The sequence below is a fragment of the Leptonychotes weddellii genome, chromosome 9 (assembly GCF_054177405.1).
Source record: "Leptonychotes weddellii isolate Sample4059 chromosome 9, ASM5417740v2, whole genome shotgun sequence".
Taxonomy (NCBI): Eukaryota; Metazoa; Chordata; class Mammalia; order Carnivora; family Phocidae; genus Leptonychotes; species Leptonychotes weddellii.
In genome coordinates, this window is record NC_138377.1 from 26537762 (window position 1) to 26546937 (window position 9176).

The following is a 9176-nucleotide window of genomic DNA, read 5'->3' on the forward strand; positions in this document are numbered from 1 at the left end:
TTAAAAGACTCAAAATAAGGCCGATTTGCAAGTGATCTTTAAATAGTACAAAACTCAACATCTCTCTCTACAATTTGCCATGACTGGGGTCTTCTCATCATAATTGAGGAACAGAATCCCCTAGTAGTTAACTGTGGGCTTTGTAAATTTTTTTTCTCATTTTGTGTTTTACCGTGATTTCTTTACTAAGTCTCCAATTGAAGGTCATTTGGGTTGCTTCTCTGGTCTTTTGTTTGAACAAAAACACCCAAGCGTCTTCAGGTATATCCTTGCTTATATGTGTGTGTGTATGTATGTATATACTTATATATTTGACATATTTTATATACATATATATATACATATTTACAAAATCCTAGAGTGGAATTTCTGGGCCAAAGAAATGTGAATTTATTTTAAGATTTCTTTATTTATTTTGGGGGGGGGAGGGGCAGAAAGAGAGGAAGAGAATCCTCAAGCAGACTCCTTGTTGAGCATGGAGCCTGACGCGGGGCTCGATCTCAGGACCCTGAGATCATGACCTGAGCCAAAATCAAGAGTCAGACACTTAACTGACTGAGCCACCCAGGCACCCCAAAGGGAATGTGCACTTGAAATCTTCACAGGTACTGTCTGCCAACTTGCCCTCCAAAGCAGTTGCACTAATTTCCATATTCTCCAACAAATATGCCATTGCTTGTTCTCTGCCTTCCTTTTATTGTGATGTCCTTAAATTTTTATACCCCATGCATATGTCCTTTAAATTTACTTGTATTAAGTTTTTGGAAGACTGTTTATTCATGCCCTTTGTCAATTTTTCTTTTGGATTCTTGGAATTTCTCTTACAGGTTTGTGATAGCATTTTCTTTATTATTTAAAACTGACCCTTTGTTAAAATGGATGAAAAAGGAGCGCCTGGGTGGCTCAGTCATTAAGCATCTGCCTTCGACTCAGGTCATAGTCCCAGGGTCCTGGGATCAAGCCCCACATCGGGCTCCCTGCTTGGCAGGAAGCCTGCTTCTCCCTCTCTCACTCCCCCTGCTTGTGATCCTTCTCTCGCTGTGTCTCTCTCTGTCAAATAAATAAATAAAATCTTTAAAAACATGGATAAAAACGTGTGGGCTTTGGAGTTAGATACAAGTTCAAATCTGGCCTCTCTTTCCCTTACTAGTCCCTAGAAAATACTCAGTAGGCTTTTGTTCAGGGAATAGTGATGTTCCTTTGGGCAACATACATAACATCTCAGAACCTTGGTCTCCCTGTTGGTAAATGGGGATGATGTGATCCATCATTCATGATTTTTATGAGGATGGAATCATAGGTAGTATCTGTGACTTAATAAATGTTAACATTTATTGATGATGATGTTGAGTCCTGCCCTTCTGAACCTCCCTCAGGCCAGTCTAGGATGAGTTTTTAGAGCCAGCCTTTGGATCCAGAAACAAACCAGACCTTTTGCTTTTGACTTGTGGCCCCCCTCAGAATGGCAACAGGCTTCCCTCCCCCCTGGGACTGCCTGGGGAATTACCCACCACAGAGAAACAATTTCTGGAAAGTTCCTCCTCCCGCTGCTTCTTTGTAGTCAGTTTTCTCATGTTTCCTCATAATTTTCTATTTGCGAATGCAAAATGGTTGGGCAAGTTCATTGCTGAGACCCTTGCTCTTTAAGATAACCTAGTTACTAACTGAGATGGCAGTTTACTTCATCGCACTTGTCGTTTGTCTTGTGGCTCTACCTGTACCAAAAATGTCAGGTTTCCTCTGCTCTTCCAGGCCTCCGAGGGCTTCTTTACATCCCCTGTAGGGCTTCCAGCCCCGCTCGGTTTTGTGGATGTAATTTTCTTTTTGGTTCTTGTTTGTTACTATTCTTATTTCCTGCCTTTCCCCACTGGCACCATACCGACGAGCCCCAATCATTTAAAACCTTGAACCCAAGATTTTAGCCACATTAGCACAGCTCTCATTCACCCCCTGCAAGATCCACAGCAAAACTGGCCCCTGGAGGGTTGACAGGCTCTAATGGGCATCCCGCCAGGGAGGCAGCCTCAGCTCTCTGGTGCCTTTCTAGGTTGAAACAACTTCCCTTTGTCCAAAGTCACCTTTCTATGGCTTCAACCCATGCGTTCCAGTTTTTCCCACAACAACAACACTGCCTCTTATAAGATAGCATTTCCCAACACTTTCTGATATAAAGAACTAGCTGGGGTTAAAAAGCCAAACAAACAAACAAAAAATTCCAGATTCTCTAGTCCTACTCCATACCCAGTGAATCAAAGATCAGCAAACAGCCTGGATTCCATATTTTTCAACAGCCCTTCAGGTGATTCTGAGGATGAAAACCACTTTTCTACAAGATTAAACTTCTGTGTTTGAAGTTTCTACCTCCAAACTTCTCTTTTTTCCAAAATGAAATCTCCCTTATTCCTATAACCAACTCTTCTAAGAAATGGTCTCCAGACTTCCTTCCAACTTGTTTGTTCTCTAATGCAAACAACAGACCCTATCAATTTCCCTACTGAAATAAGACACTCATATGTGAAAACAATCTTCATGTGTTAATGTATTCTCTTAACAAATGCCTACTGAACACATGTTGATGGACAGGCACTGTGTTAGGAGCTGAAGATAAACAGAGAACAAGATAATCATAGTTCTTTCACTGTCCTCCTAAAGCTTAGGGAGAGAAAGGAAGAGAAGGAAGGAAGCAGGGAAATAAGGAAAAGAAAAGAGGAAAGAGGGAAGAAAGGAAGGAGAGAGAGAAGGGAAAGAGACAAATAAATAATCACAAAATTTATGAAATACCATGAAAGAAGCAAGTGTGGTGAGGAAATAATTTCCCTCTGCTCTCTGAGTTCCTAGCTGAGACCCCTATGATAAAAGACAAATCAACAAGAGAAAAACAAACAGAAGCTTATTAACATGTATACCACATATATACATGGGAGAATCCGGGAAAACTGAGTAACTCCCCAAGACCCTTAGAATTCAGGATTACATACGATCTTAATAGGGAAAGGGGAGTGGGATGTAGGCCTCTAGGGGAGAGTAAATGGTTTTTAGGAAAGATGAATGGGCCCTTAGAAGAACTGATGGGAGGTACGATGGTTTGTGACAAAGTTTGTCTGGGTGTAGGGGTCGGCTTCTAGGCTCCTCTCCTGTGATAAGAGTCCATCTTTCCTAGTTAATGAAACTCCAGGGAAGGATATTTATTGCAAGTGCGTTCCTTTTGGAGGATCTATCTTTAGGCATATAGGGGAGTTCAGAGAAAGCCTCTCCTTTCATTTGCTGGTTCTCAAGTTCCTACAGCTCAGAATTATCAATATGCCAAGCACACATATTTTGGGGTGGTGTTTTCTACTGCCATCACAAGCAAGGGGCTGGAATAGGATGGTCAGAGAAGGCATCATTCTAAATGTGTTATTTAAGCCCAGACCTATAAAATGAGAAGGAGCTAATGTAAAGAATGCTGAGACCAGAGGGAGAGGAGAAAGAGGTGTTTAATGGACAAAAACCCTTAGGTGAGCAAGAACCTGGAATGTTCGAAGAGCCCCAAGATAATCCATGTGGCTGGAGCATGATGTATGTGAGGGAGATTTAAGGTGAAGTTGGACAGATGAACAGAGGCTAGGCCACCACACAAGATTTATTAGTACAAAGGAATTTAGATTTTATTCTAGATGAAGTGTGAAGCCACAAAGAATTTCAAGCTGGGAATGACAGGATTTGGTTTTTCTCTTAAGAAGGTCATTTTTCAGAACTTCTGATATAAACAAAGTATCCAAATCAGTATCATTTCCATTCTCCGGGAAATTATACAGAAGAAATAAAGAAATGAAAAAGAAAAACCACAAATTCAATTTCAGCAATACTAGGAGACAAATATAATTCATAGCCTTCAAAATATGCTAAAAGATGCCCCAAAGCAGCTAAAATAGGGTAGAATGTAAAGGTGAGAAATAGAGAATTGCAAGAAGGTTCTGTGGTATGATATCTACAAATGTGCCATAAAATACTCTTGCTGAAATTGACGAGGCTCACCCAAAGTGCAAATGTCTCTTATTTACAAAGCAAGTATGGGAACTGAAATGATCAGGGCTGGTGACAGGTGACCTCCTGGATCTGGCTGGCATCAGAGAAACAGTGGCAACTAACTACACGAAGAATCACCAGATGAGCCATATTTGTAGAAGGCAGTCTCTTCAGCAGCAGATAGTAGAGAGCCTTTGAATTATGAAGCCTTAAAAGTTACTTGCTGCCCTACCCCAAGGAAAATTCCTGCAAATAGCTTCCACAAAAACATAGCTCACTCAAAGGTGAGTAATCATAAGGAGACTGACACAATATTGATACAAAGATACCATAAGGGAAAAAAAGGTGGAGAAGAACAATAAAATTTACCAACAGATAAAATTGCTATCAGAAAAATGTTACAATGAAATGGATGGAAATGGTTGGCAGATATTTTGCTAAGAATTAAAATAACCTAATGAAGTAATTGCTTCTGCAAAGGAAAATCCACAAAGCACAGATGTAAGATATCAAGGAGGAGATATCAGGCTTCAAGAGGAGAATAAAATCTGAGCTAGAATAACTCAGAAAAATGTCAAAGGGAAAAAAAAGCAAAATTTGGAAGGAGCACAGGGAGCACAGACATTATAGGAAAAGGTAATAAGGGACACAGAGGATAGAAATAAAAGCAAAGACTAAAATGAAATGTCAGCAAAGGAATAACAAAAAAGGGCTAGAGAAAACAGACGGAGAACAGATGAATTAAACTGGATATGCCTTTATTTTTTTTTTAAAGATTTTATTTATTTATTTGAGAGAGAGTGAGTGAGAGAGAGAGTACAAACTGGGGTAGGGGGAGACGCAGAGGGAGAAGCAGACTCCCCACTGAGCAGGGAGCCCAGTGTGGGACTCGATCCCAGGACCCTGAGATCACGACCTGAGCCAAACGCAGATGCTTAACCAACTAAGCTACCCAGGCGCCCCTAGATATGCCTTCAATTGAAAGAAAGAAGAAAGTCAAAACAATCAATGAGAAGAACATGTAAAGGTAAAATTCAAGAGCTCTTGCCTCAATCTTAAATTTGCATATTGAAATGGCACTTCCCATGTCAGGGAAAGTGTTATTCTTGACAATGTAAAAATTATACAATAAAAAATGGGAGAGAGGGAGAGGAATCTTGTTAGGGACGGTAGAGTGAGTTCACAGATGATCTCATCCGTAAAAATGGGAACCAAAGATATCATTTAAAATTTAACAAGTAATTTAGGTATTCTATATCTTATTTGTTCTTGGGTGGCTCAGTCGTTCAGCACCCAACTCTTGGTTTCTGCTCAGATCATGATCTCAGGGTTGAGAGATCAAGCATCGAGCTCCATGCTCAGTGGGTCTGCTTGAGATTCTCTTCTCTACCCCTCTACCCCTCCCACCTCTCCCTGCTTGCATGCTCTCTCTCTTAAAAGAAAAAAAATTAAAACTTAACAAGTAATCAAAGTCAAAGTCTATGTAACAGTTCGAAAGAAATGCTAAGAAAGAGAACATTGACAAAAATCAGGTGAAGGAAAAAAGGAGGAAAAAAAGGCGGAATGGAAGTGAAAAGACGTATTAACTTTTTAACTTCTCTTAGTAAGGAATTAATAGATATTTTCTAAAGAAACAGAGGTCTAGGGGCGCCTGGGTGGCTCAGTTGTTAAGTGCCTGCCTTTGGCTCAGGTCATGATCCCAGGGTCCTGGGATCGAGCCCCACATCAGGCTCCCTGCTCGGCAGGAAAGCCTGCTTCTCCCTTTCCCACTCCCCCTGCTTGTGTTTCCTCTCTCGCTGTCTCTCTCTCTCTCTGTAAAATAAATAAATAAATAAATAAATAAATAAATAAATAAATAAATAAAATCTTTAAAGAAAAAAGAAAGAAACAGAGGACTAAGGGCATTAAACACAATTACATTACAAATTATTGTTAACAAACAAAAATAGATACCTTTTTAAATAGCAGAAGGACTGCCCAGAGACCCATTGCAAAGAAAAAAGACCATATGGTTAAAAAACCAAAACAAAACATGGGGTGCCTGGGTGGCTCAGTCGGTTGAGCATCTGACTCTTGATTTTGGCTCAGGTCATGATCTCAGGGTTGTGAGATCGAGCCGTGTGGGGTTCTGCACTCAGCAGAGTCTGCTTGAGGTTCTCTCTCTCCCTCGACCCCTCCCCCCCATCCTCTCTCTCAGATAAATAAAATCTTAAAAAAAAATAAGAACTTCTCTAAATTCAGAAAACATAATATAAATCAAAATGATAGAACTGAAACCAAATATTATCTGTCACATCAATTAATATAAATGGCTTAACTTACCTGTTAAAATAAAAAGATTTTCAGGGGGTACCTACCTGGCTCAGTCAATAAAGCATATGATTCTTGCTCTCAGGGTCATGAGTTTGAGCCCCACGCTGGGTATAGAGATTACTATAAAAAATTGTAAAAAAAGTAAAATAAAAAGATTATCAGATTGGATCACAAAGCAAAAACTACCTCTATGCAACATATAAAATATATACACAAAAAAAAATGTATACAGCAAGGTTGGAAACAGAAATCTGTGCTAAGACATACTAGGTCAAAGCAAGCAAACAAACAAAAAAGCAGAGGTCACAGTCTTAAATATAAGCTAAGATAGAATTTAGGCCAAAAAGCACTTACCTGGAACAAAGAACAAATAAGATATAGAATACCTAAATAATTAATAAGGTCTGTCCAAATTGATACACATCAAACCGTGTATCCTAAAAATTAAAACCATTCCTTCTCTTCAAGTGCCTATGGAACTTTCGTAAAAACTGACCATATATTAAATCTGCAAAGAAAGCCTCAGTAAATTTCAAGTAGTAGAAATAGCACAGACAACATATTCAAGTGAAAGGCAATAAAATTAGAAATTAATAACCCTCAGAAAACAAAGTTCCTTCCATCTGCAAATTTTAAACACTCTTAAACAACTTTAGGGGCCAAAAGGAAATACAAACAGAAATTTTTAACTTCCTAGAAAGGAAAAGAAAGAATAACAAAGATGTATCAGAACCTACAGAATACAGCTAGTCACACTCAGAGGAAATTGTGGAACCTTAAAAATATTTATAAAAATAAACATGAAAGAAAACCAAACATATGAATTAGGCATCTGACTCAAAAAGTCAGGAAATAAACAAGAAAAGAAATGAAAGGAAGACAGGAGAACTAATACAGATAAAAGCAGAAATTGATAGGGGGAAAACAGCAGAGGCAATAAATAAGTCAAAAAGAATCTTCCAGAAGTAAAACATCGATAACCCATGTGGGGGACACGCCAATTGTCTCTTCTTGAAAGATTGGTCGCTTCAGCTGCCAACAACTTTGGGGATTGCCTCAGCTGAGGAGAGCCACCTCACTCAAGTGGACACCTCTTCTGGAATCACTCAGATCTACTATTTCTTCAAAGGAGGAAGAGAGAGGCCTGGCCATCCCTACCAGCTGGCCCGATAGGGAACAACTCTGAAGGAACATTCCGGCTCCAGAGCTGCCTGAGAAGTCGTCAGAGGTTGTCAGTGGCCCTGCCTTACTTCTCCTCTGCTGCTCCTACCCCCACCCCCCACCTTCCACAGGTGTTGATTCTAGCTGTGTTCTCTGATAAACATCTGTGCCCCCAAATCTCCTCGTAGTCCACTACCCTGAGAATCCAACTCCCAACAAACCATTGGCTCAGGTCAGCAGAGGGAGGGTGAAAGTACACAGACACAGAATGAGAAATGGTTAAGAGGACAATAACCATAGATACAGAGGAAATTAAGAGAGTTACAACATGTCAGTAGGGATAAAATGGACAATTTTCTAGGAAAATAGAACTTAATAAAACCAACACACAAGGAAGAGAAAATCACAACAGGTCTATTCCATGGGGAAAAGGAGAGAAAGTTGTCAAAGAATTGACTCCCAAGATGGCACCAGGAAGTTCCATAGAGGAATTCTACCAAACCCTCAAAGGTAGATCATGCTAACGCACACTGTCTCAGAGCATGGAAAAAGAAGGAAAATGCTCAAATTCCTTTTATGAAGTCAGTATAGTAATAATAAAATCTGTCAAAGCTTGCACAAAACAAACCAACTATAGATCAATCTCAGGTATGGATAGCGTTTGTGAATTTAACAGCTCATTTAAAACTAATACATCATGACCAAGTGGGGTTTATTCCTTGAATTCCCATATGATTCAGTATTAAGGAAACTATTAATATAATTTAACAGATTAATAACCCTAAAGAGAAAATCATGTAATAATGTGCATAGACCTGAAGCAGCATTTGACAAAATCAGTAAACCACCTTGATCAAAATGCACAATAAAGTAGCAATATACGGATACTTCTTAACATGATGTATCTCCTTACGCCTGACTTAGGGTGAATCAGGACCTAGGAGAGGCAGTCTCACCAAAGTCAAGAAGTCAGTATGTTCTCTTTCACCACCATTATTAACATTTTCCTGGAGGTACTACTAGCCAACACAGGCAGGAGAGAGTAGGAAATTAAAAGTATAAAAAATTTAAAAGGAGAGGCTAAAATTCTCATTATTTGAAGATATTACTCCTTCCCTGTACAACCCAAGAAAACCAGCTGAAAATTCACTGCTAACAGTAAGAGTTCGGTGTCCTAGTGGGATACAAAATAAATATACAAAATCAGGAGTTTTCACACATATATAAATAGCAACTAGTTAGTAAAGTGGGAATTTTTTTGAAATTTAAGTAACAATCAAAAAAGATAAAATGCCTAGCAAGAAGCTTTACAAAACGTGTACAAGGCGGGGCGCCTGGGTGGCTCAGTCGTTGGGCGTCTGCCTTCGGCTCAGGTCATGATCCCAGAGTCCTGGGATCGAGTCCCACATCGGGCTCCCTGCTCTGCGGGAAGCCTGCTTCTCCCTCACCCACTCCCCCTGCTTGTGTTCCCTCTCTCGCTGTGTCTCTCTCTGTCAAATAAATAAATAAAATCTTTTAAAAAAAAAAAGTGTACAAGGCTATCTGAAGGAAAATGTTTAAACACTATGAAGACCCAGAAGGAGATGTGATCGAGCAGAGCAGAAACAAGAGGGTCAGCTAGGAAGCTTCTGCACTGACCCCTCCAGGTGACATGCTCGAAGCAGTACAAGGAACCCTAAGGCCTTCTTTTTTTT

General features: G+C 39.7%; 1 long non-coding RNA gene across 1 annotated transcript in view; it reads right to left on the reverse strand.

Annotated features, from left to right (window-relative positions):
• Positions 1–9176, reverse strand: part of LOC145723247 (uncharacterized) — a 19357-nt gene that overhangs the window by 7025 nt on the left and 3156 nt on the right. The window contains exon 2 of the long non-coding RNA XR_014148169.1: positions 6366–6441. This is a non-coding gene — a long non-coding RNA (uncharacterized LOC145723247). The remainder of the gene's footprint in view (positions 1–6365; positions 6442–9176) is intronic.